This window comes from Ambystoma mexicanum, chromosome 13 (genome assembly GCF_040938575.1).
Source record: "Ambystoma mexicanum isolate Mex_15411 chromosome 13, UKY_AmexF1_1, whole genome shotgun sequence".
Taxonomy (NCBI): Eukaryota; Metazoa; Chordata; class Amphibia; order Caudata; family Ambystomatidae; genus Ambystoma; species Ambystoma mexicanum.
The window spans coordinates 155,420,804-155,448,296 of NC_090938.1; positions in this window are offsets into that span (position 1 = coordinate 155,420,804).

Consider the following 27,493-nt stretch of genomic DNA (forward strand, 5'->3'; position numbering starts at 1 on the left):
AGAGGACTAGACTGGATCTGCAATGAATGCACTCTGGTCACAGCATGGCACAGGACTGGATTGGATCTGCCCTTCTTGGTTCTGATGATAATTATTTTGGCAGGCAAGCAGTACAGCGCAGGCCGTCTGTATTTTGATGCTTCCCTTAGGTTTGTGGGGTTCTGGTTCTGGAAATGGTTCAGATATGCAATGGGTTTCGGCTTTGCCAAGTTTCTGGGGTCTGGAGAATGAAGATGTAGAGTTCAGCAGCAGGGTGCTCTGCCAGTATCAGGAAAGTGAGTGAATCTGTCTGTCTTTTTTGAGTGGTGAGCTGTCTCTATGTATGCTATGATAAAGGGGGTGTGTGGGCTGGTTTAGCCTAAGCTCGCCCCTTTGACAGGTGATTGGGTCAGAGTCTCCTCTCTGCCTTGATAGGAGGAGAGAAACAGTGTGTCACCTTTATGGTGTGATTTTATGAGGCAGAGAATCCACCCCTAGCCTCTTGGACACAAAATCTATCATCAGTTATCATCATTTGTCTCACTCTACAAGGGTATCAAGTCCGAAGTACAAAGGCACACAATCCTTCATAGTGCGATTCATAAGAAACTGGAGAATGTCACACATGAAGTTGAGTTAAAGGCGTGTGTAGTATTACCAATATTACATCTCAAGCATGAGGGCTCGTGGCGAAGCAAGCACGAGAAGTTCCCCAGTGAAGCACGTCACAATACGAGACGACGTATTGTGCTTAGGGAGAGCAACATTCAAATGCTAACGTATTGCTCGGCAGCTGGTGGAGCCTGATAGCATATATCTAGCATTTCCCTATACATACATATAAAGTAATAAATATATATAAACTCACCTACCTGCCTCGTATCGTTCCTGACACTACACGTGGCGACGAGGATTCGGGCTCCACCGCCTCCTTCTACCCGCACGTCCCGATTTGCCAGACCTGTCACCTGAAGAAAGTGCACATTTGAATGACTATGAATGTTCAGTAAAAAAATGGGCAAACATTATGAGAAGAAAATAAGCACTATCCTAGAACGGTACAAATTCGGAAAGAAGGTTCAAGAAGAGGGTGAAAGTGTCGAACAGTATATAACCAATTTAAGGAAATTAGCCAGAACGTGCAAGTTCAATGCACAATTGGATGAGAGACTACGAGACCAATTCATGTTAGAGTGCAGAAGCAGCAAAGTGAGGGAAAAATTATGGGCTGAAGATGATCCACCCCTTGACATAGTTCTGAGGATAGCCAAAGAAGTTGAACATACAGAAAAATGTGTTCAGGAACTAGAAAGCAGAATGCAGTCTGTAGAAATTAAACAAGAATTCCCAAAAAACAATAGTGCTATGAACGTAAATAAGAGCAATGAATCAATAGCCCAAGTGATGGAAGTAATTAGCAGCAAAGACAAACCAGAGAGATCTCGCAGATCATCATGGAATGAAAACAGAAGAGGTAGAGGTGGACCCAGAGTATATAAGAAAAGAAGGAGTCCACGTAGACAAAGAACTAACGCAAGAAGAAGAAATGAAGGAAAATGCTTTATATGTGACAGTACTGACCATTGGGCTGATAATCCGGAATGTCCAGTTTTGAAAATCATAAGTGGTAAATACAAGGGCAAGGGACACTATGCCAGGTGTTGCAAAGCATCAAATACCTCTATGAACTGGATTGGCAGTGATAATTACAGTGATGTTGATGATGATGAGTGTGTGTTTGTTATATCTGATGAGGAACATGAAGAAGAAATGGAGAGTCCCAAAGCCACAGTGTGCATAGATGGAATGGATATGCACATGATGGTTGATTCCGGTGCCAAATACACACTCATACCACAAGGAATGTGGGACAAAAGGAAACATGAATATTTGCATGAACCCGATATTCGACCCAGAGCCTATGGTGGGATAAAAATAGATATCATTGGATGGTTTTGGGGTACACTCAAATTTAAAAACAGAAAAGCAAATGGGAAGATTTACATTACAAAAACTGGGAGAATTCCTTTGTTAAGCTGGACCCATCAAAGCAAACTCAAAGTGAAGTTGGATGCCAGTGCTGATGAATCAGTATGAATATTGGGAGTGATGTAGCAAGGAAACATTTAACATATGAGGAAATAGAGGAAGTGATGAAGAAAGTTTTCAAGAATGAGATTGGATGTTTACGTGGATATTCGCATAAAATCAGGATGAAACCAGGATGTATTCCGGTGGCACAGAAAATGCGTAATGTTCCTCTTTCTATGAGAGAAGAAGTAAAGAAGGAAATAAAGAATTTAGTTGAGCAAGGTGTCATAGAAGCCATTGATGCCAGCGAATGGGTGTCCCCGTTGGTTGTCTTAAGGAAGAAATCTGGGAAATTGAGAATATGTGTCGACATGCGAGAACTGAATAAATGTGTAATTCCGGACAGGCACCCACTCCCGAACATTCAAGAAATAGTTTCTACGATTGGTCCATCGAAGCGGTTCTCGACCCTTGATTTGACCTCAGCCTACCATCAGGTGAATTTACACAAAGAGTCTAGATGCATGACAGCATTTATTACACCTGACGGCCTATATCAGTACAAGAGACTGCCTTTTGGGCTTATATCAGCTGCATCTGTCTTTCAGAAAATTATGCATAAACTATTCGAAGGAGAACATGGTATTATATGTTTCCAGGATGATATATTGATACATGCTGTTGACCAGAAGACACATGATGAGAAATTGCAACATGTATGCAAGAAACTGTGCGAAGCTGGCATGACTCTGAGTAAGGAAAAATGCAAAATAAATTGTGATATAATTGAATATTTGGGACATACCATATCAGCTGAGGCAGTAAGACCTAAGAAACAACTCTTGGATGCGATAGAGAATATGCCAAGGCCCAAATCTAAGGAGGAAGTACGTACCTTCATAGGTATGGCAGAGTACTATTCAAAATTCATGCGTAATTTTGCTATGCACACTGTTCCCCTCCGCGAGTTATTGAAGAAGAAAACATTTGCATGGGACACAGAATGCGAAGAAGAATTTACATGGATAAAACATGAACTAAACAAAGCTCCGTCATTGAGGAATTTCATAAGTGGGGAAAAGACCATTATCACGACAGATGCCAGTAATGTAGGTCTTGGTGTGGTCGTCACGCAAGGATTTGATGGTAAAGAGAGATTGGTAGCCTTTGCATCCAGATTGCTGAAAGGAGCCGAGAAAACATATGCGGCTATTAAAAAAGAAATGTTGGCCATTAAATGGGCTGCAGAAAAGTTCTGGAATTTCATTTGGGGCACAGAGGTGGAGTTCTGCACGGATCACAAGCCATTGGTCCATGTTATAATGAATAAAGGATTGGACAATGTCTCGAATCGTATGAAAAGATGGGACATACTCCTGCAAGAATATAACTGTACAGTGAAATATGTGCCAGGCACGAAAAATCGTGCTGCCGACTGTCTTTCAAGGCTCACTAATGTCTCAGAGGTAGATGATGTCGAAGATATGGAATCCGAAGTTGTGTTAAATATTGAAGGATTGTCTATATCAGAGAAGGAATGGAATGAAGCAGAGGATTCGGACGACACATTCAAAAAGTTGAAACGCATCATTTTGGACGGTAGTTCATTAACAAAAACCAAATATGAAGAAAATGGACTATTAGAATATTGGAAAGTTGCGAATGAACTAAAGGTGGAGAATGAAAGAATCATGAGGAGTGACAGAATTGTTCCACCTGTAAGTCTACGTCAAAAGATAATTGAGTTAGGTCATGAGGGCCATCAAGGAATTGTAAAGACGAAGAGAAGAATACGAGATGAATTCTGGTGGCCAGGATACGATTTACAGGCTGAGAGAGTTATACGTGATTGTATCCTTTGCAAAGAGAGTGATAGGGGCTGTGTGAATGAGAAATACCCCATGGTGGTGACTGAACTCCCAGGTAACATTTGGGAAGACCTTGGTATGGATATAGTAGGTCCAATTTACAGTGAGGGTAAGCAACAATATTGTCTAGTAATTATTGACCTGTTGACTAGATGGGTTGAAGTCATGATTAAACCATGCATGACGGCTAAAATGGTGGTTGATTTTTTAAAAGAAGAATGTGGAAGGGAAGGTTTACCCAAAAGTATACTGACAGACAATGGAGTTCAGTTCCGTTCAAGAGAAATGCAGAAATTTTGTGTGGAGAATTCCATTGGACACAAGAAAAGAGCTATATATCACCTGCAAACCAACGGAGTGGTCGAGCGTTTTAACAGAGTGCTTAAAGGTGCTGTGCGATGGGCTTGGGCAAATGGTGTTAAATGGGAAGAAGCTGTTAGACAAAAGATTAATGCACACCGTTTCACAACACACTGCACGACTGGCCTGTCGCCATTTGAAATGAGTGGAGGTCAGAAAGCAAACACTAGGTTAACACCATCCTGGTTGAAAAGAATGACTGTGATAAGGAAAGATTTCGGAGGTGCATGTCAGAACATAAGAACCATGCAGTTGAGAAATAAAAGAGCTCATGATGTGTCTGTAGGCACTAAGGGAAAAAGACCACCATTGAAAGTTGGAGGACGGGTGAGAATTAAACTTCCGCCTGTTTTAAGAGATGGTCCCTGTAAATGGTCCAAACCTGTTGGAGTCATTGAAGTGTTTAAACATGCAGTGAGGGTTGAAGACGGAAGGGTGTGGAATATGGAGAGAGTATGTGTGTGGGACTCTCCTACAATGAATGCATCTATGCATGAAGATCGTGAGAAACCAAAGAGAGGTATGAATGTTAATGGTGCTGGTGTTGTTGAGAAATGTCAGAGAGATGTAGTACGAGACAAAGAATCATCGATGATTTCCTTGCCAAAACCGAAAACAGATATTTCACGTACTTCAAGAAGAGGAAGAGTCATTTGTGATCCCTGCGGATTGAAAGACTTTGTGTGGGAACACTAAGCTCAGAACTTTTGTAAAGAGTCAGAATAGTTGTGTCATCAATTAATGTAAGAAGGGGAGATGTGTAGTATTACCAATATTTCATCTCAAGCATGAGGGCTTGTGGCGAAGCAAGCACGAGAAGTTCCCCAGTGAAGCACGTCACAATACGAGACGACGTATCGTGCTTAGGGAGAGCAACATTCAAATGCTAACGTATTGCTCGGCAGCTGGTGGAGCCTGATAGCATATATCTAGCATTTCCCTATACATACATATAAAGTAATAAATATATATAAACTCACCTACCTGCCTCGTATCGTTCCTGACACTTCAGCGTGGTTGAGACTAACCAGACACTGCCGCAATCAGGCCCTTCTGGCATCTCACAGGCTATCCAGATGCTCCAGAACACAACAGGTACTACACAGTTGCAGGGTAAACCCACAACGTCTTGAATCTTCTACTGCAGCGGTTATTGTTTACAATGTGGGCTCCCTGGCAGAAAGAAGCACGTACTTCACATTAAACTACATCAGAGAATGGGGTTAGCCTGAACAAACAAAGAATTACTCACAAAAAGGCTTCTCAGAAGAAGAAAAAGATTCAAAAGCCACTCGGCAGAAAGTCCAAAAACTGCAAAGCTCAGAATAATAACAGGAAATTGTATAGAAAATTCCAGTGAAACCTTACAGTTTAAGAGTCATTGGCAAAGTTGAGGAAGAACAACACGATTGCTATTGCAGCCAAGGACACGCCCATTCACAAGGCGATCGCTGACAGTTTCTCTGAAGAAGAAATTGAAGATGGCAATTACGACTCCTCGATTGGTCACTTGCACAGAGAAGTGGAGTCGGAGTGCCCTTTGACGATAATGAAATCCATTGCATCGCAATGCGATCAACCTTTAACTTTTCCAGCACAAGAAAAGCAACCACTGCAGTAAAAAGTAGAGTCTGTGTGTCAATGTAAACGGACACTATTGTTAATCAACCTCTGAATGCTTGTAACATGATTTGAAAAGAGAATGGTATTTTAGCGCCGCCTGGGTTCAGTTTCCGCTGCAAACAATTATGCCACGGCCAAATCACATAGATCCGGTTAAGAAACCTATTGAAGCGGCGGCGGCTGGGTCGATCAGTAAGCATAAATCCGATTCGGAAAGGGCAAACTCTTTCTCTTTAGATGATAATTATGTAGAATGTCTGCATGCACGTTTACGAGCTTGTATTTCCTCTCAGAGTACCAGATCCTCAGAGTACCAGATCCTCAGAGTACCAGGCCCAAAGAAGGTGGTTCGTTTGATAGGTCAAAAGTGTTTAGCATATTGATGGGTGCTAGGGGGCTTGGTGAAAAGGTGGCCAGTCAGTCCCATGGCCATACACCTGCCCTCTTTGAAAGGCCCCCCTTGATGGGGACAGCAATTAGTGGGTTGCAGCCTTGGCACGTTCATATATGTGTAGGTTTCTGATAGAAAGTGTTTTCAAGGAAGATAAATGTTTATTTATTTATTTTTTTATTTTATTTAATATTTACAATGCGCCGGTAGCTCACAAGCCTCGGGGTGCAGATACAACAACACAAGAGCAGACAAACAGCGACTGGACGAGGAAGACGGGACGATCAAATAGATTTAGATAGATTTACTCTGAAACTAGGTATAGACTGAGGGTGTCATTTATTTGAAAATATGGGTTTTCACCAGTCTGCAGAAACGGATGTAGTTGGTTTAGTTCTTAGAAGATTTATTTTCAGAAATCCCTAAATTGCATGCCATATCTACAAAGGATATTGAGAGAGAGGAGTGTAATAATCAATCTTGCACTAATGCTGTCATCTTGTATATTAAGTCTAGCATTGCAGAGAATATCATTACTACTGATATCCCCACTCTGAAAAAGCTGTTTTTTTTCATTACTGAACTCAGTCCCCCTCCCTTGAAAGGGAGTTGTGATTTCACAGCTTTGAGGAGTTTGGAAAAGGACAAGGAGAGTCTTGTTAGCGTACCTCATAGGGACACTGTGTGAAGAGTAGTCAATTTTGCAGAGTCTTGTACTACTGCTAAGTAGGCGGAGCAGGATTGGTCATGGCTGCCAGTAGCTTTGACTGTCGATATGAATGTCCTCACTTGTTCTAAATCGCTTTAGCAGAAAAAACATCCCTGGCCCTATTGTAGTGCACACCCTACTTTTTACTAATCCACCACTGATGCTAACTTTGCAGAAGCATGACTTCGTTTGCATACGAGAACATCGGATGACAAACCGCCCAAGCATGGATGGATATTTGATCTGATTTCAGGCTGCTCGAAAGGGAAGTTTAGGGCGCACTATGGGTGGCATTTTGACACTAATTGAATCTGGATGTGGCATTTCAAATGTAAAACAACTGGAACTTGAGAAGGGTGTACTTGTTGAGTTGATAATTACGGCACAGCTAGAAAACATTCTGTGCTCTTAGCCAACACATATTGGTACAAGGGTTTTAGAGAGATCAATCCGTTCTTGGGGTCCCTTCGATCCTACATTGAAGGTTATCTAAGTAAGAATAATTCTGGGCATGTAATTATTTTGGGATATTGCAACTCCCCTTGTCCTATATTACGATAATAATAACATTGTGCATTCCTCTGCTTTGTTTGATGCCACCATTCACAAGCAGGCCCGGAATTGGGCCAAATGTTGTGACAGTATGCAAACTATAGGTTTGTTTCAAATAAATGCGGCAGTGAAAGGGGATGTTCCTGGAAATTACACTAGGTTTAGAGGGGATATACCAGGAGCACTTTGGAATACATCTTCTTGGATGAGTATGTATTTAGCAGATGTTTAGAGTTGCACGTGGTACCTACCCCTTGGAGTGACCACTGTATGTTGAGTTGCTCGTTGGATATACAATTAGTTGATAGCAAAGAAACATACTTGCACAAGGTTTATGTAAATCAAGGTGATGATAGAATTGTTTGGAGCAATAATGCCACAAGTAGATTTAATGAGGGGATGAATGTCGTGTTGCAATCTACTTCTCTTGAGTGGATATTAGGCATGTTTCCTGTTGATCATTTTGCTCAAGTTTTGTCCAACAACATAAATCTTGTTTTGCATAGTGGTGCCCACAAGGAAAGCCGTGTGATTAGATATAAGCAGTACATCAATGCCTCTGACTCCACTCTAGCGAATAAGAATGCAGAGCGACCGTCAAGTTAAAAAACTTAAGCTAGGTGGTGAAATTGAAAGGTCTCAAATTGCAAAGTCGCCCAAAGGTATAAGAACCTGATCAAGAGGCGTAAAGGGAAACTTCATCAAATGGATGTGTAGTCTATGTTGAATTGTCTAAAAACTAAAAGTGTGGCCAACATTTGGAGTCTGGTTAAACTCTTTGAAGAACGGATATATGAGAGCACACGTTAATGCGGTCGCCAAATCAATTTGGCTTTCTCACTTTGAAACTTCATATGCAAATGATAAACAAGACTCCTTCATATTGATTACTCTGGAGGATTCCAATAATAATTTTGAGGCAATACATTTCGATCTGGGCTCTATTTTGGATATTATACTTGGGGCCAGTAAATTTAGGGATCCTGGCCCAAACAATTTATCTAATGAACTGCTTAAGGCAAATCTTTGGGGATGGGCTACTATCATGTCATTTCTTTTTTCTGATATTGAAAGATCCGGGTGTTTCCCTTCCCATGGAAAATCCCTTACATCGTTCATATGTATATAAGCGAGGACCCCGTTCAGACCCAAAAAACGACCGCCCCAATAGGAGCCTCGACGTAGACAGTAAGATCTATGCTATAGTTTTATTAAAACATCTAAGGCCTGATTCATGGAAAAGTGTGCATTTATCCCGCAATGGCCGCATGCCGAAACAACACTGCGCAAGCCTGCGCGCAAAATAAAAAAAGCGAGCTCTGTGTATTCATGGACTTGTTTGTGCAAAGTAAACATAAATGTAAGTCACGGTTGGTATGCCCCCGACACGGCCCCACGCAAGGCAAATGCAGCCAGAACAGCACCTTTGGGTGCTACCCTGGGCGAGAATAGATGCAACCTTCAAACACTGCCTGAGGTCCATCGCAAGCAGGCCTGCAACTCAAGGACCCTGCGTGGGGTCCCCCATAACTGTTACCAGCACCCTGATAACATGTGTACGATACATCACAACGCAGGTAAAGCTCGGAAGATCTGCGTGCGAACCCCTATAAACCATTCCTGTACCCCGCTACACTGTGTACGTGCACCCCTAAGTCAGATCGGAAGAACAGCATGCACCCCTATATCCGACACCCGATCTTACATCTGTGTGGTGATTCCCATGCGCAAGTGTCTGTATGCCTGCCTGGTGGATTGTACAAGTGCTGTGTGTGGCCATTTCCCCGCCGAGAGGTTGTGTGCTCGGATCCAGGAATACGTATTGTTCCACGCAATAGTAGGCGTGCGATGGATTGCCTGCGGGCCGTCCCTCGTAACGCCCCCATTTTCCTAGTGTTCCTCATTTTCTGTATTCCGCCCCCTAAACTGCCCTCTGTGCAAGCCAGTCCCACGTGCTGCATGGTGTCTCATGTAAGGCACTCGTCTTCTCGCAGTGACATGCCGAGCCTGCGCGAAATCCTCGCAAAGTATGAGAAATGTCCATGCATTCAATTCCATGAATCAACAAGCGGAATTTTGCATGCAGTTTGGCACGCAAGATCCGATAATTCCATGAATAGGTCCCCTAAAGGTACGGGTGGTGAAGGTGGGCCGTTTGAGTAAATGTCAAACTGGATTCCGCAAACACCATGGGACAAGACTTAATGGATTGTTCTGAGGTGTTGTCATGACTTATTTTTTAGTGGAAGATACAATGCTATTCACGTAGCAACTATAGAGCTTACATCCGCTTTTGATCTTGTCAGCAGGAATCTCTTTTGGCGAAAACTCTTAAAGTGGGGCTTCCCGACCGGACAACTTAAGCATATTAATATATTGCATGAGAATGCCTACGTGCAAGTTAGGCTAAATAGGTCTGGCACATTATCATACAAGAGCTGTACAAAAAACGGTTTCAGAAAGGGGTGCATTCTTGCCGCCTGCCTTTTCAATTCATATTTATCTGTTGCTGGAGAAGCGATTGAGATCGCTGCTTTCATTCCCCCCAAAATTGGTCAATTAAAACTAATGTGGGCAGCATATGCTGACGATTTTATATTGTTGGACTGTATGACAATGGGATTAAAACATCTGTTGACAGCATTTGAAGGTTATGCGACTGCAATTTTAAAACATGTACGTTAAAAAAACAAAGATCCTAACCTTTTTGTTCAACAGAAAGTACACTAGCAGTTCCTCAGCATTCAGTGGGGCCTCGCTTGAAAAGGTTAAAGACTTGATATATTTGGGTTTTCATATCTCTAGTTCTAAAATTAATGTGAATATAACAATTCATTTTAGACACTTGATTTAGTCCATTATTTCACAGAAGAAATATATTAAGACTAGATATTGTACATTTCCCCTTATCCCGCTTATTACATTTTATGGAAGGCCATACCTAAATTAACCTATGGTATTGAAACCTATCCTAAATGGGTTTTGATGATTTTAGAAAAATTGAACGTATATTATGGCAGAAAGTACTGGGAATATCAAAGGCAATCCAATTGCTGCTATCAGATCTGGGATTAAATTCATTAAAAGATGAGACTCAGTGCAAATTCTATCTTTTTATAATAAATTACTCGTCCCGTGTCCTAACTCGTTGTATACAGACTTGATTTAGGTATTGGTGTCTAAACAAAAAAAGTATTGAATGATTTTGTTGGTCCAAAAAGGATCTGACTGATGATCCTGAAAGGCTCAAGAAAGTGCTTTATCAAGTATATTGGTGCACCATGATGAACAAGTTTCATAGTTACAGACGTTTACCATATCTTAGATACAAACATAATTGCCTCAAAACTCCGTTCTCCCATTCATGGATGTTTCCTTGTCCTATGTTTAGGCTGTACGTTTCAAGGTTTCGCTGGATCTTGTATAGATCTTGGGAGGCTCTCATAAGGTTTAAGGGAATTGGCTCAGATAATGTTAATTGTCATTTTTGTGGAGCCCAAGAAACTTCGGAAACTCTCAAGCATTTGCTTCTATACTGTAACCATTTGGCAACTAGGCATAGTGCCTTTTTTGGTAGAAAACCTTTTTTTGGAAGAATTGCCTCAGTGGTGCACCAGTTTTGCTTGCTCCTTCTGTGGTGTTGTTCTTAAATAGCATGGGACTGGAAGATAGGAATCTGATTATTGAGAAAGTATCCACTGGTATCCAATAGACCATTCAATTGTTCTCAAATGATATTTGAATAATTTAATTGGAATTATTAAATTGTAATTTTACAATTTTTAATAGCCATTTACTATTCAATTGTTTTTGTTTTGTTTTATTTATTCATGTTTGATGTTGTAATTATGTATACAATTCTGTGTATTTGTGTATTTGATGATTGATAAGGTTGACAAATATTTTAACCAACATACAATAAAAGAGAAAATCCACTGCAATATGATGCTTTTCTTAAATACCCACATTGAAGTCATGAATCTAATTTCAGATTTCTGGTCAGTTTTTACGGAGCTCTCTTTTGCCCCCCATGCCATGTGTGAGTCTCTCAGTCCAGCTCGCTTAACAGGTAATGTCACACAATATGCATTTTTAACAATATAACAAAGTATTTTTTTAAATATAAACCAGTAGCATCCTTGCACCCAAAAAAATCTTTCACACAGCTTTTCACTATGATCCATGCAATGCACACCAATGTAATCCCTTTTTTAATGTTTAGCTATTGATTTATATTTGTTCGGTTTCCTTTCGATGAATCAATTTCAGACAATGCAGCAAAAGAGTTCTAACCATAGAGCTCGGGCCACCTGATTGGTTGGAACAGAGAGAATCTTGAACACGCTTGGCATATTCTGATTGGCAGAAAGTGTCATTCATCTTGATTGGCTGTTTGTTTCTGTTTGGGGACGCCAGACATTCTGCCCATATAAAGGGTCTGACAGAATAGACAACATGAGTGCTGTTTACTTTACTTTAGAGGATTTACTATGCACAGCCATGGACCCTGGGGCTTGAGGGCGCAACAAGACGGATCCAACAATAAACAATTAAGCGCCATGGTCATTTATAGATTGTGGATTCAAGATGAGGTCAGGGGTCTTATTGATTATGTAAACAGATAAGTCTTCAATTTCTTTTTGAAAATATCTGTACATTCCGTGTCTCTTAGCTCTTGGGGGAGGGGGGATACAGCTGTATCACTCATCAGGAGGGTCGATGGCAGTGCCATTTTGCTCCTCCATTATGCAGTTGCAGGGCCTTTTTCCCAGGCCCTACTTACCTCTCAGATATGTTGCCCAGCGGCTTCTTGTGTTGATGGAACATATATACAATCCAAATGTACAAATATAAATTCCTAAACCCTGAACGTTTTTCGGAGTGCTAGATACACATCAGCTGCTTTGAGAAAAGGATTATGAGAAAATCATGACATTTGGTTAAAACTGCTTGCCTGTGCAGCATTTGTCAAATAATTCTTCCACCACTAAGGTAGCTAAAGATGATTTCCACCCAGGATCTCTGCTGTGGTCTAGCGTGTACAGGGGATGTGCAGACAAGACTGTGGGATCACTGGTTGGGGGGGGGGGGGCGAGAGGGCAGTATAACCAGGTAATCAAACAGCAATTAAGGCACTGCTGACATTTTGCTGTGCAAATGAGTCTATGCACCGTGCTTCTTTCTGTGTGTACTTTACCTCCGCTGACCTACTCTATGCAATGGAGGTCGCCAAGAATGGCCGCAAGACGCATTTGCATGCACCCTGCACGTCCCCTGCCCCCAGACTAGGGATGAGTGCTCACCTTATTATAACCACTCTGCTACCAAGCAACCAAAGCACTCCTCCCCAGAGCATGGAACAAAGGCACATATATATTTTTTTTAATTTGTGTTGTTTAAAAGACCTAGCTTTAGAACAGTGGAGCTCTGTCCAGGTGTGGGTGGTCAGTGTATGGGTCAACATCTTTTAAAAGAAGGCAAGCGTACAGACACTTACGCATGTGAATCACTATGCAGAGGTACATTTGGATGTTGGATTTAGGGGTGCATGCAGACAGTCGGGGCCCTGATCAGATTTACGGGTGCGCGTAAGCAGTGTAGCAGGTTGCAGGGACGGTTTACAGCGGTTCACACGCATGTGTACCTGGAAATGACGATTTGTACAATACATGGTACGCATGTTGAGGGGGTGCTGGCAATCGTTACGGGTGACCCCACAGACCCCCGCCGGAGTTCTGGCCTGGTTGTGGGGCTTCGCAGGCAGTTTTTCCAGGGTGCATTACTTCCCGCGCAAGAAGTGCGCAAAGGTCTGTATCCATGGCTGGTACGGCTCTGCGTGTGGGCATGTCATGGGCGTTCTGGCTGCGACTTGCGCATAGAGTTACTTTCCATGTACAATTCCATAAATACGTGCAGCGTGCAGATTTTCTATGGCGCGACGGTCCGTGCAGAGTCGCTCTTGGCACGCAGTCTTTGCAGGATCAATGAGCTCTTTTCCAGGAATTGGGCCCTAAGACTCCTACTATATTGGCCTGGGAAACAGCCTGCATAGAGGGCGCAGAAACCGTTTCTGACTGTGTTTTGTTACTAGCCGTGTAGCTGCTTCAAGCCCTCTGAACATCTCATTGCTGTCTCTGGAGCACTGACTGGGTTCTCTAGCACTGTCGTTGCTTTTACAAGTCTCTAGTGCTCTTCCTCGCAGTTTCCAGTTTCTTTCGCCCTGATTCTCATCTCTTCTGAGTATGCTTTCCTAGCTCCATTGCTCCTGATATCGTTTTACAATGTAATTGAGGTCGCATCCAGTCTCCAGTGTTCTTGCTCCAAGTTTCCAGTGTGACTGTCCCTGCCAATCTCCAGTATTTATCCTTCCAGTCTCCAGTGCCTTGCTCATACTTTCCATTCCCATTACCCTTGTGGCCTGCTTCTAGACTCTAGTTTCCTGGTATCTGTCTTCAGTCTCCAGAGCTCTTTCTCCTAGTCCCCAGTGTCACTGTCCCTGCTTCCAGAATCCGGTATGGATGTGTCCAGTCTTCTGTGCTCTTGGTCCTATTCTCCTATGTCAATGGCCCTGCTTCCAGTCTCCAGTGCCTTGCTCATACTTTCCATTGCCATTACCCTTGTGGCCTGTTCTAGACTCTAGTTTCCTGGTATCTGTCTTCAGTCTCCAGAGCTCTCGCTCCTAGTCCCCAGTGTCACTGTCCCTGCTTCCAGTATCCGGTATGGATGTGTCCAGTCTTCTGTGCTCTTGGTCCTATTCTCCTATGTCAATGGCCCTGCTTCCAGTCTCCAGTGCCTTGCTCATACTTTCCATTGCCATTACCCTTGTGGCCTGTTCTAGACTCTAGTTTCCTGGTATCTGTCTTCAGTCTCCAGAGCTCTTGCTCCCAGTCCCCAGTGTCCGGTATGGATGTGTCCAGTCTTCTGTGCTCTTGGTCCTATTCTCCTATGTCAATGCCCCTGCTTCCAGTCTCCAGTGCCTTGCTCATACTTTCCATTGCCATTACCCTTGTGGCCTGTTCTAGACTCTAGTTTCCTGGTATCTTTCTTCAGTCTCCAGAGCTCTTGCTCCTAGTCCCCAGTGTCACTGTCCCTGCTTCCAGTATCCGGTATGGATGTGTCCAGTCTTCTGTGGTCTTGGTCCTATTCTCCTATGTCAATGCCCTGCTTCCAGTCTCCAGTGCCTTGCTCATACTTTCCATTGCCATTACCCTTGTGGCCTGTTCTAGACTCTAGTTTCCTGGTATCTTTCTTCAGTCTCCAGAGCTCTTGCTCCTAGTCCCCAGTGTCACTGTCCCTGCTTCCAGTATCCGGTATGGATGTGTCCAGTCTTCTGTGCTCTTGGTCCTATTCTCCTGTGTCAATGCCCTGCTTCCAGTCTCCAGTGCCTTGCTCATACTTTCCATTGCCATTACCCTTGTGGCCTGTTCTAGACTCTAGTTTCCTGGTATCTTTCTTCAGTCTCCAGAGCTCTTGCTCCTAGTCCCCAGTGTCACTGTCCCTGCTTCCAGTATCCGGTATGGATGTGTCCAGTCTTCTGTGCTCTTGGTCCTATTCTCCTATGTCAATGCCCTGCTTCCAGTCTCCAGTGCCTTGCTCATACTTTCCATTGCCATTACCCTTGTGGCCTGTTCTAGACTCTAGTTTCCTGGTATCTTTCTTCAGTCTTCAGAGCTCTTGCTCCTAGTCCCCAGTGTCACTGTCCCTGCTTCCAGTATCCGGTATGGATGTGTCCAGTCTTCTGTGCTCTTGGTCCTATTCTCCTATGTCAATGGCCCTGCTTCCAGTCTCCAGTGCCTTGCTCATACTTTCCATTGCCATTACCCTTGTGGCCTGTTCTAGACTCTAGTTTCCTGGTATCTGTCTTCAGTCTCCAGAGCCCTTGCTCCTAGTCCCCAGTGTCACTGTCCCTGCTTCCAGTATCCGGTATGGATGTGTCCAGTCTTCTGTGCTCTTGGTCCTATTCTCCTATGTCAATGCCCCTGCTTCCAGTCTCCAGTGCTCTTGCTCCCAATTTTCAGTATCACTTCCCTTGCTTCTAGTTACTGGTGTGAATGTGTCCAGTCTCCTGTGCCCTTGGTCCTATGTTCCTGTGTCACTGTCCCTGTTTCCAGGCCCTAGGCATGTGCTGTCTTCTCCTCTGTGCGCCTCCTTCGATTCCTGAGTTCCGTAGCCAGGCAACAGCTTGTTGCTGCACTTTCTCCACCCTCCTCTTTTAGTTTTCTATTCCTTTCTCTATCTCTTAAGAGCCAGAGCCTCTTTAGTTATTGTACTGTCTCTGTCCGTTAGGTTTTTTACAATATAATCTTCCTTTCTTGAGCCAGTAGTTGGTGCAGCCTTTCCTCTTTCGGTATGTTTTGATTTTATTGTATTTAATTTATTTTTTAAAGCGTGGGTCTTGCCCAAGAGCAGCAGAGCGCTATACAGCGTGCGGCTGGCAGCATTTGGCCTGGTGTCTTTTAACAGTAGTGCAGTACTGTGAGTTCCCACCAGTGCGGTAGGTACGTCACTTTGACTAAAGGTTGGCTTATAGCTGCTAAAATGGAAGTACCTTTCTTTTGTTTCCTCGCTGCAGGTTATCACCTGTTCAATATGTGGTAAGAGGTCACAGTTTACTGGTTGCTGTGCTGCGGGAGCATTCATAGTCCTATTTCTATTGGCACTGTACGGGCTGCTGTCATATGAAGAGGCCTGAGTTAACGATTCTGGGGATAACACAAACTATCCGAAACCGGATGTCAGATTTTATTGAATTTTGTGTGATCAAAAACGTCCATGTTCACCATGGGTAACCAGGGGTAACCCATGAAGGCCATGTGTGAAAGGTAAGCCTTGTGTTATCCCGCACAGGTGCCCATGACATGGCCCTCCACCCTCATGGGACCTGGAGGGTCATGCAGGGCAGTGGGGATTATGAATCATTCCAGTGCTTTTATGATTGGAAATCGAAAGCAAATGTTTCAACAATTCCTGGGATGCTTTGAAGGGGAGGAACGCCATGGGGTCCAGCAGGGGGAGGTAGAGGGGCACAGGGGACCTTTAGGGGTGTGACTCATGATTATTTGTGGCCCATCGGACCTTCGAATTGGGAATCACTCATGAGGTTTATTAAGACTGCACCAAAGAATAGCAACTTGATCATGGGAATATATTAATTTCCCGTCACATTTGAAATCCCTGGTGCCATTCTGTGTTCACCCCAGTGTGATTCCAGCATCTTTGATTAGCCGTATTCTCCTACAATTTTCTGTTCACAGTCCTCTGGTTTTGCATCTGTACTTATTGACTGCTCCTTGGACTCCATCACTGAGGGGTCATCCTCCACCCCTATAATACAAGACACCCCAAGGGTAGCCTAGATTTCAGATGTGTATGCATGTTTCATATCAGTACCACGTGATAGGTTTGCTATCTATCTATCTATCTATCTATCTATCTATCTATCTATCTATCTATCTATCTATCTATCTATCTTTCTATCTATCCAGCTTCCATCTATCAATCCGAAATCAATCCAAAATCAATACAATGATGGAGAAGAAAGCAGAGTACGACCACTTCAGTAATCGCTACATAGACACGGTACAAGACGATATGAGAAGGTGGGCAGGGTATCTACTTACTATTGACCCAAATAAACTCCTAGTGGAATTATTTAAATTTGAGCCTAGAATAGTGATCCCCTTTTAAATAAGTTGTTCAACAATGTTAGAGAGGGGGAATGTCCTATTTTGATTGAATGGGCTGAGATATGCAAAAATGGGTACTATGAAAGATCCAGGCTATTATGGCCCAATATCTTGCATTAATGCCTTTGCGGAAGACCTACCGTAAGTCCCTACTAGAACGCCTCAGCTCGTGGGTGAATGAAAACGATATATTTTTGCATCCAGTTGCAAGTTTCTGTTGTGCTGGTGGAGCCAATGATCCCAGGTTCAGATCCAGCTAACTACTCCAAACAACAACCCTTGGGAACTCAGGTCAGGCTCTGACGTGGTTATCCTCTTTCCTTTCTGACCACCTGTGCCAGGTCGAACTCGGGTCCTTTTCTCTAATATCACTCTTTCAACCTGTGGCATTCCACAGGGTTCAACCTATCCCCCTGGTTCTTCAGTGTCTACATGGCTGCCCTTGCAGGTATGATTGCCACTTGCATCTCTGACTTCCAGTGTTATGGGGCTGACACACAACTCTCCTTCAGGCTACACTCAGACACCTCCTCTACCTCGCTTATATCTGACTGTTGTTTGCAATTCAGTCATGGTGTGCTGCAAACAACCTCTGCCTCAATGCCAGTAAGACTGAGATCCTTTGAATTGGGACTCCTGATTCTGCTTTCCCACTCTCACTCCGGCCGGCCTCCCTTGGCCCTGCACCCGCACCCACCTGTGAGGCAGAAAACCTTGGGGTCATCTTCGACTCCACTCTCTCCTTCTCCACTCACATTTCAGACATCTCTAAAAAGTCCAACTACCAGCTGCACCTCCTCACCTCAAGGAGGTACTCTTCCTTTTCTCACCTTCCGCCAACAGCTCACGGTCTCCAGAGCCCTGGTTCCCTCAAGGCTGGATGACTGCAACAGCCTCTTTCTGAACCTCCCTGCCTCTGCTTTGCACCCTCTGAAACTCATCCAGAACAGAACTGTGAGACTTATCCTTGGCCTCAAGCCCAGGGACTGCATCTCTCCAGTGCTGAAATCCCTCCACTGGCTCCCCAGGGCTGCAAGGATCAAGGTCAAGACCCTCTGCATTGTCTACAAGGCATTCTGGGGCCTGGGACATACCTATCTGCAATGTTGCCTACCTAAATACTGTCCTTCCCGAGCACTTCGCTCATTTACCTCCAACCTTCAGCGATTGAGCTGGTTCTCCAAGCAGAGATTTGGAGGGAGATCTTTGTCCCCTGCAGGGGCTTCCCTCTGGAATAGCTTCCCTGCTGCACTCCATCTTGTGCCTGATCTCCTTAAACTCCGGAAACTCCTTAATGCATTCTTCTTCTCCTCTTCCTTCTCTCTCCCTCTACCCTGCTAACCTTTCTCTGCGCTCTCTGAGCTCTATCCCTCTCTCCCTCTTTTTCTGCACAGCCTGCTGACTGGTCCCCTGGTGTCAGAGTATCACAGGTCTCTGGCACCTTTGACAGTCCTCTCGCAGTTTCCTCCCACCCTTGCACATGCCTCATCATCACTGCACTTGGTCAATGACCCATGAGAGTGGCATCTCTCAGCACTTGCCCCAGCTTGTGACTGACTGGGCGCATTTGGCCCCCCACTACTCCCTGCTCTGTCCCCCCCTTCCCTCTCCTGCACAATCTGAATGCACCATGCCTTGAGGATCATCTGTCTGTTTTCCCTTGTCTCCCCTCCTTGCATGGTGGCACCTCAATGCACTTTGAAAAACTGCAAAAATCATCTTCAGACCTATTTGCTGTTATCTACACCATTAATTGTATTGTATGCACTTGTTCCATGCACTCACTCTGCCCGTACAGACTTGTATCGTTCAGAAGTTCAAGGGCTCTGAATAACTGTTGATTTTTCCCCTTTTCCCTCCCTCCTTGAGCACTTTCAAACACTTGCTTTGTGCATAGGCGCTTTACAAATAAATAATACCATACCATACCAAACCAACAAAGAAGCAGCCTCAGTATGTAGTTTTTATGGACTTTTGACAATGTTGACCCCTGTCACTTATGCAGTTGCTCTCTTCTCGAGTAATCCCAGATGGGCTATTGCGCGCTGGATGCGGTCTATATTCTAATAACTGTGCATCTGCAACATGGAGGCAAGGGGGCGATAACACAGAAGCTTTTCCAGTTGTATGTGCCAGGGCTGCGTTTTAGCCTCCAAATTGTTTTTGCTCTACATTAATGATGCAGCAGTAACCGGTTAAGTTAGAGCTAAAATATGCTAAGTTAGATTCGGAGATTCCCAAGACAAATAGTTCCAAAGTAGGGATAGACCTATCTGCAGACAATGCAGTTAAAGAAACAATTGGACAGATTCCACTATTAGCGGATTAAGAAAGGTATGAAATTGAGTGCACACAAAATCTTCAATGGCATTCCATCACAGAAAAACATTAGGATTCACCCTGAAATGAATAGTGAACAAAAAACTCAGGTGGGCTACTTTGACTTCTTATGATTCTGCTTTGCTAAGAATGAAAAATGGTTAGAGCAACTTGGGAAGTATGAACTTAAGCCTGAGAAGGCATATGTGCACAATTTGAAGGTAAAATCATCAGCCAAAAAAGACTCAGAACTGCCGGGCTATTTGTGGCTTGAGTGTCCCAAGGCTGCAGATTCTATCCTTTAAAAAAAGGACTCTACCTCTTCCTAATGACATGCAGAATACGTTGTGTCTCAAAATAGAATTGGGATCCTTGAATAGTCTTGGGGCATGGCCCAACCCACTTCTCTACTGCCTGAATCTCCAGTGTAGCAAGGCACTGGGATGTTATGCTTCTCCCACCTACACACAATACTTCCCTTCTTCTCCTTCACAAACAGAGCACTCGCCGTCATCTCTCTCATCAAGTCAAGAATAGACTACCCCAACACCATCCACCTTGGAATGCCAGAATACTTCATGATGAAGCTTCAATGCAGCAAGGCTGTTCCTGAGACTTACTAGAAGAAAACACATCACACCAGCGCTAATAACACTGCATTGGCTACCACTCAAAAAACAAATATTCTTCAAAACTCTTTGCATAACACGATTCACGGCCAAGGGGCAGAATTTATACAGGAAAAAATCTCCATCTACAAACCAACATGAACACTAAAATCCTGCAACGGCATTTGCCTCGAAACTAAAGAAAACCCAAAACAAAAATTTGGGGGATGAGCATTCTCCTGCATAGCAGCAGAATTCTGGAACTTGCTCCCAAAGCGAATACAAACAACAGAAGAACACCTGATATTCAGGAAACTGGTAAAATCATGTCTCTTTAATGCACCAAATTGAAGAAAACATCAGAGCCACAAATCCCGCCTCCATGAACACAAGAGAACCCTACAAGACAGCTACACCAAAGGAAAATCCACCCCGAACCCAATAGAAATAAGACTAAGAAGAAGGGAAAACCCATTGTAAAAACATCACAAAGAACCCCGGCTAACCCTACCAAAAACTCTCTAACACTCTGCATTCCGACCACCCAACACAGAAGTAACATGACACAGACCTTCAACAGAAAACACCCAAACTGCAGGCACTCTACCAACTCTCCACAACACCCAACATGCACATAAAACACCTGCAGACAACCATCCAGAAAAACAACACACAAATGCCAATCTAGCAACATCATAGCCGGTCAAGTGGCACAACGAGTAGAGCGTGCTCGCTTTGACATCTGTGCAGAGTCTGCTAACGCAGGTTCGAATCCCGGCGGGGCCAAACTCAGCCTTTTATCCTTCCGAGGTCGATAAATGAGCGCTCAGATACCTGAGGGTTCGTAGCGCTATGTAAGTGCCAAATTATTATTATTTATTATTATACCAGCACACATTGACCATTTTTTTCTGAACTGAAGCTATCAACAGCACATCAAATACTCTCTTGCGCTTTCTCCTCTCAATCATAATAACCTACCATCCAAACGCTCTTCCTTTTCAGATCTGCCAGAGCGCTTGGAGACCATAAAAAATGGCAGCGGTGCACGGTATAAGTCTCAATAACATACCCGAACAGAGAGACACCTTGAACTACCTCATTACATCTTGAGGCACTGGCATCTGGGGCTGTCGTAATCATGTAAGACAGATCCTAAGCGACCAAAATGCATACATTCTTTATGAGCAGACAGGGTTAATTACAAATCAAATCTTTAGCCATGGTAAAAGAAGAATTGCATTCCTGAGCTTTAAATTGCATCGTTGCAACAGTACGTGCTGCCAAAAGATAGTTGGGGAATTGAGACATACTGGGGTGAGATTGAGCCTTTTCAGAAAAAGCTGAATTACATTCCATTTTGGGTGAACATTCACTAAAAAGTTAAATCATAGCAAATTATAGCTGATAATTCTCCAAAAATTTCAATTGTGTGATATTTTGGCTGAGCATTCTTTACAAAATTGAAATGTATGACATTTTGGTTGCACATTCTCCAAAATATGAATTATATGAAACTTTGGTTGTTCCGTCTCCCTGTATCGCTCAACACCTGTACGTGTCAGGCACAAGAGCCAGGAATGTTCCCACTCTCTGAGCAGCATGAACAACACTTAAGTTTTGCGGACACTTTTATCATAACACGCAAAGAAACTGGCTTAAGCCACTTTTATGCTAAGGTGGAATAAGAAGCTGTGGAGGAGCTTTATATATTGCAAATGAATCATACATAAACAAGTCGTTTTTGGAATTGCACATTTTCCTGCATGAAGAAATATCAGCAGCAAAAAAGTAAGGTTGGAAATTTGAAGGGTTATCATGGAGAGATAATCCTGAACTATTGAATACGCTTAAATACAATATGAAAGCCCATGTGCCTGATCAGACATATGCCAGTTTAGGTCTTATTTATATTTCCAAAATATCTGTGTCGATTGGACATATTATACTAGCTGAATTTTGGAACAACTGCCCAGACGAAAAGTGTTTTGCACCCATAGAGGGGTATTCCTGGAATGTGGCTATAGGGGAACAGAATATGCGTCTAGCCAAGTTGACTAATCAGCCCATTGTAGAAGGACAAGGCTTGTCTCCCTTTTAGTTCATTAGTAAAAGAATTTTAATAGCAACATTCTTAAAGCTGTTATTGAACATTTGAGTAAGTATCCGCTTGAAGCACCCTGTGTGATGGCATTTTGTTATGAACTGTAGTGTTTTATTTTAAACTTTGAGTCGCTAATAGAGGATTGTTAATGGTGGGGCAGAATCTCTCTGGGTGGATATTTGCTTCTGCTTATTTGATTTCATCATATTTTGGCTATTGTGGCTTTCATGGATTTACTTTCACTCAGAAAAAGTTATACTGAGATTGTGGATTTGTGTGCATACTTTTTCTGTTCTAAATATTTTGATTGTTTTTTTCCTGTTATTTGATTTTAACTTGCTATCTTTGAAATTGAGGGGATTTGACTTTTAAGGTTCATTTCCATAATGCTTTATGAATTGTCATAGGAATAAACCAATAGACTGAATTCAGATCTAAATAGGCATGCTATTTGCATCATAAATATACAAAATGGAGTGCCTCACCAGTGGTCCTGAAAGTCTGCATGGTACGAGCTTAAACACTTGCAGCACCATCTCCATTGTAGGCAGTATTTGGTTCTATTTATCCAGGTGACCAATGTTGTTTTAGGAAATTATTCTTTTAATATTATTAGTAACATTGCTAATTGCCAGAACATGTATTGCAATGGATTCCTCTGGTTTCCATTGTTGCTTGTTTTTCATGTTCTTTAATGATATGTATGTAACAGCAAGTTATTGTTTGATCTATCTATCTAGCACTATCTTTCTCTGTATTTATCCTCTTTCTAACTACCTATCTATGTTGTGGCTCTCTCTCTCATATATATATATATATATATATTACATGGCCACCGTAGTGGCCATGTAGTTATGGTTAAGTTGCTGTTTCCATAGGAAGAGCACTTTTTGGGCGGCTTATAACTTCACTCCCCCTGGACGAATCCTCACCATACTTTGCAAAATAAGTATATGGCCCACTCTGAATCTTTGTGCAAAGTTTGGTGAGGATTCGTCCAGGGGGGGAAAAGTTACAGGGGGGGTCTCAAAACTTTTTTTTTTCCCCATAGACTGAATGGGAAAAAACTTTGCGCACGGCTGCAGCCCGAACCGCTGGAAAGATTTACACCAAATTTGCGGCAGGAGCAGCGGCCTGGTCCCGAAAGCGTGCTTTTGGAAATTTGGTGTAAATCCGTCCAGTAGTTTTTTAAAAAATGACCAAAATGTAAGGCAAAAGAATTAGTGATATCTGTGTTCGCTTCACGGACGGACTTCCCTGTTCGCTCCACGGACAGCACCCCGATTGGCCCATGGCCTTGCGTCATGTCCACGGACAGGTGACGTGTTCGCTGATTGGACAGCGAGGGGCGTGGAGCGTGTCAGATTTTCTGTGGCGCCCGCCATCTTGTATTCGCCGTCGACCGCGTACAGCGCGGTGAAACGTGGATAAAAAATGTATTTAGTGCCCTGTGTTGGTCTATAAGAGTGTTTGGGGAGGGTGGGGGAGTATGAGATAGGTTCAATGTTTTGTTTTTTTATGTGCTAGACATTTTTGTTGCGTTCGATTTGTCCGCGGAGAACACGGCTGTTCTGACATTTTGTAAATAAACTAAATGGTGGATGTTTAGAGGACGGAGTATGTGTCATTTTTGTTTGCAAGGAAGGTAAAAATGAGCTATGAACACTCGCGGTGTACTTAATTGTTCGTAAATACACAAACTGGGGGTGTCCTCAGGACGCTGTCTGTATTGTAATCTGTCAAGTTGAATGTGTTCTAAGAACATTCGCGGTGTCCCGAAATGGTTGCAATTACACAAAATGGGGGTGTTCTGAGAACGTTGTTTGTATTGTTCGTTATCAGGGTGAAAGTGTTTTAAGACCACTCCTTTTGTCCGCTAATAGTACAATTTCCTATGGGCGTCAACCGACTTTTTGTCCACTAAAGAAACGATAAATCCGGCTGGTGTGCGCCGACATTATGTGATAATCCTATGACTGGCGCTATTGACCTGGCTGACTTGCTTTTGCGACACTAAATCATATCTCCAGGCCCTAAGCCTGATATTATCAAAGCATTCATATTCCCTGCCTCTCTCCGTGACGTTACAGGGTGCGTCATCAAACGCGCCCAGTCCTCTCCAGTCCTAAGTGACTTTACACAGAACCCGGAAGACAACACATATTATGTCACAACACAGTGCGCCACAATTCGGAATATGAAACAGTGATTTGAAAGCAAACAGCAAGATTGTACATTTTGTAAAGTGCATTTATTTGACATCAAATGTTTAGAGAATATTCAGCAATTTGCATTTGTCTTTGTTGTCGATCCGCAAAAGTTCATGTTGAGGCACGCGATGTTCCTTTGCGGTACAGAGGGTGTTAGATCAGCTTACAACTCACTGCGCCACAATTCAGAATATGAAACTGTGGTTTAAAAGTAAACAGCAGGATTGTACATTTGGTAAAGTACATTTATTTCACATGAAATGTTTAGTGAATATTCATTGATTTGCTATTGTCTCTGCTGTCGATCAGCAAAAGTTTATTTGGAGCCACGCGTTGTTCCTTTGCGGTAGATAGGCTGTTGGTTTATGATAAAAGCAGTAAATGGTCACTCTGATAATCGGAAGGTTGCTCCAAAAATGAGCCATTAGACCACCCTATTGGTTGGTATGTTGTTTGTAGCCGCTAGTACTGCGTAAGGGCATATTGGTGATTGGCGATTGTCCCATAAAATGGTGAGGGTCATGAAGTTGCATATTTGGACCTGCACCTGGCAGTTGAAGACCCCATCCGCTGGAGTCTGTAAATCGTGACATAGGCAAAATGGGGCCACATACCTGTTTTAAAAAACATAAATTAGTCTCACCAGCCGATCTTCATTAAAAATCATCATTTTATTTATTAGGGCGTGAAACTATTTGTTATCGAAGATAGTGCAACAGAGTATGTTAATAATAAAATAATCATATTTTCCCATTCATATAGTGCTAAGAACCGTGAGTTATCTAAGCGGTGCTTGTTATTAACAAAAGTGTGTGGTGCTCATTTATCGACCACGGAAGGATGAAAGGCTGAGTTTGACCTTGCCGGGATTCGAACTTGCGTTAGCAAGCTGTGCACGGATGTCAAAGCGAGCGTTGTACTCGCTGTGCCATTTGACAGGCTACAGTGAAGTGCCACAGGGAGTAGAGCGCTATAGACCGGTTAAATTATTTGTATTAACCCACCCTGGGTCGTCTTCCTTTTTCAGAGCCCTCTAAACAACAGGGGATCAATTCGGTGGTGATAGTGCGTGGTAGAAAACATTATGCCACTTTCAACGAACAAGTTCAACTTGAGCGGTCTTTAATGCTACGCTATTGTATTTATATTTGGTATAAAATAATCTAAAGGGTTACTTACAGTACAATTGCAATTTCCATTGTCTACGAGTGGTGCAGTCCCAAAATACGACTCCGCGTCTGCCAACGATCTTTCGCATAGTGATATACTATATAAAAGTGTTTTCGTTTCATAAATTTCATCCTTATCTTCTCTTACGTTTTAGCAACACTCCTTCAAGAGAAGTCTTTCATCACAATCTCTGTCTGTCAAGGTGAAAACGCAATACAACTTTATAGTCCACTTCGTGAGACTCTCCGGGGCCCGAGAAAAAAAATGGAAGCAGCTGACCTTCACTGTGAACGAGCATAAATTCTTACTTTGCAACATTCTGTGTAAAGCCATCTGTAGAAGTTGGTTTTTGCACGCCATGTTTGTATAATTTTTGCGTGATATTAAAAAAAGTTTGTTTAAAGGACGTCATGGTTCTAAGTACAGCCGAAAGACCCCTGAAAATCGCAAGTTATGGTAAGCTATGAAAAATAACTGGCGCCACCACCGTGCACTGCTAAGACTAACACCCAGGACATCAAAGATGACATCGCAAATGTCATTGATGAAATCACTGATGACATCACATGTGTATGTACTTTTCATGGAATTTGTGTACTAGGGATTTTTATTATAATGTTGCGAAAAAAGTGTCAAGGATATTGCAATAAATATCATACCGTTATTAGTGCTTTGAATGATGCATTGATATAAATAGCATTGTATTATGGGATTCTATCTAGTATACTGAGCTACTAATGGAGAAACATAGCATTGTGTGCAGAGTACAAGATGAAAGTATAATATTTGTAATGTTAATGTGTTGAATAATGAAATAATATTTGTCCTGAAATGTTCGAAAATTCACAAAATGGGGTTGTTCTGAGGACGTTATTCGTATTGTGTGATTGCTTAGCTGTATGCAATGAGGGAATGGCACAGAGAGTAAAGTGGACGCCGTCCGCGGACACCGCAGCTGTTCGTGGACAGGGCGTGCTACATCTGGGTTTTTCCAGGAAATGCAAAATGGAAAGAAGAATGTACGGATCAGCCAATCAGATGTCGAGGTTGTGGATTTGTGTTGAAAGAGACTGTGTGTGGTGAAGATGGCAGAAGTGGAGAAAGTCAGTGTGTTGGTGCTCGGAGATATGTTTGTGCATGGTTTACAGCAGTACGCTGAATGCAGGCATGTTGCAAAGAACTTTGATGTGAAAGGAGTGGAGGTGGTGTGGAGCAGTGTGCCTGATTGCAATGTACAGGGAATTGTACAAGTTTGTGAGGATATGGCCACGATGAACAGTCCGCATGTGGCATTTTTGCACTATGGTGCTTTGCATTTGGGCAACGTCAGTGCCCCTACTTTTTTGGCTGATTTGGAACGCTTGGTTCAAGCAGTAATGAAGATCCTTCCAAATGCAAAAGTATTTTTTTCTGGATTACTACCTAGGGCAATATGGGACAATAGTTCAGTTTTTTGTCCTCAGCAAAATATTGCTAGGTGTGTCATCAACCGAGGCATGTGTGCCTTCATGCTTAGAGCTGGTATGTTCTTCTGTAACAATGAGAATATTGATGCCAGTAATGCTGTTAATTTTAAAGAAGATGGCATTTCTTTATCTTTTACGGGAAATGCCTTTCTATTTTGGAATGTAAGGGTTGCTTTGGAGAAGGTTATGTGAAGATTTTAGGAGTAAAGTAAGAAAAAAAAACAAGAAAAAAAATACAAAATAACAGGTGTCTGTCAAGCATCTGTAAAAAAAAATAAAAACGGCTCTTTTCAGAGCCAACTTCAAAGGGGAAATGGGGCACACTATTTAAATTTACATTCACCACGCTCAGATTTTCGATGTGTCCGCGGACATGGCGGTAGTCCGCGGACATGAAAATCACTACGAGGGGGTTAG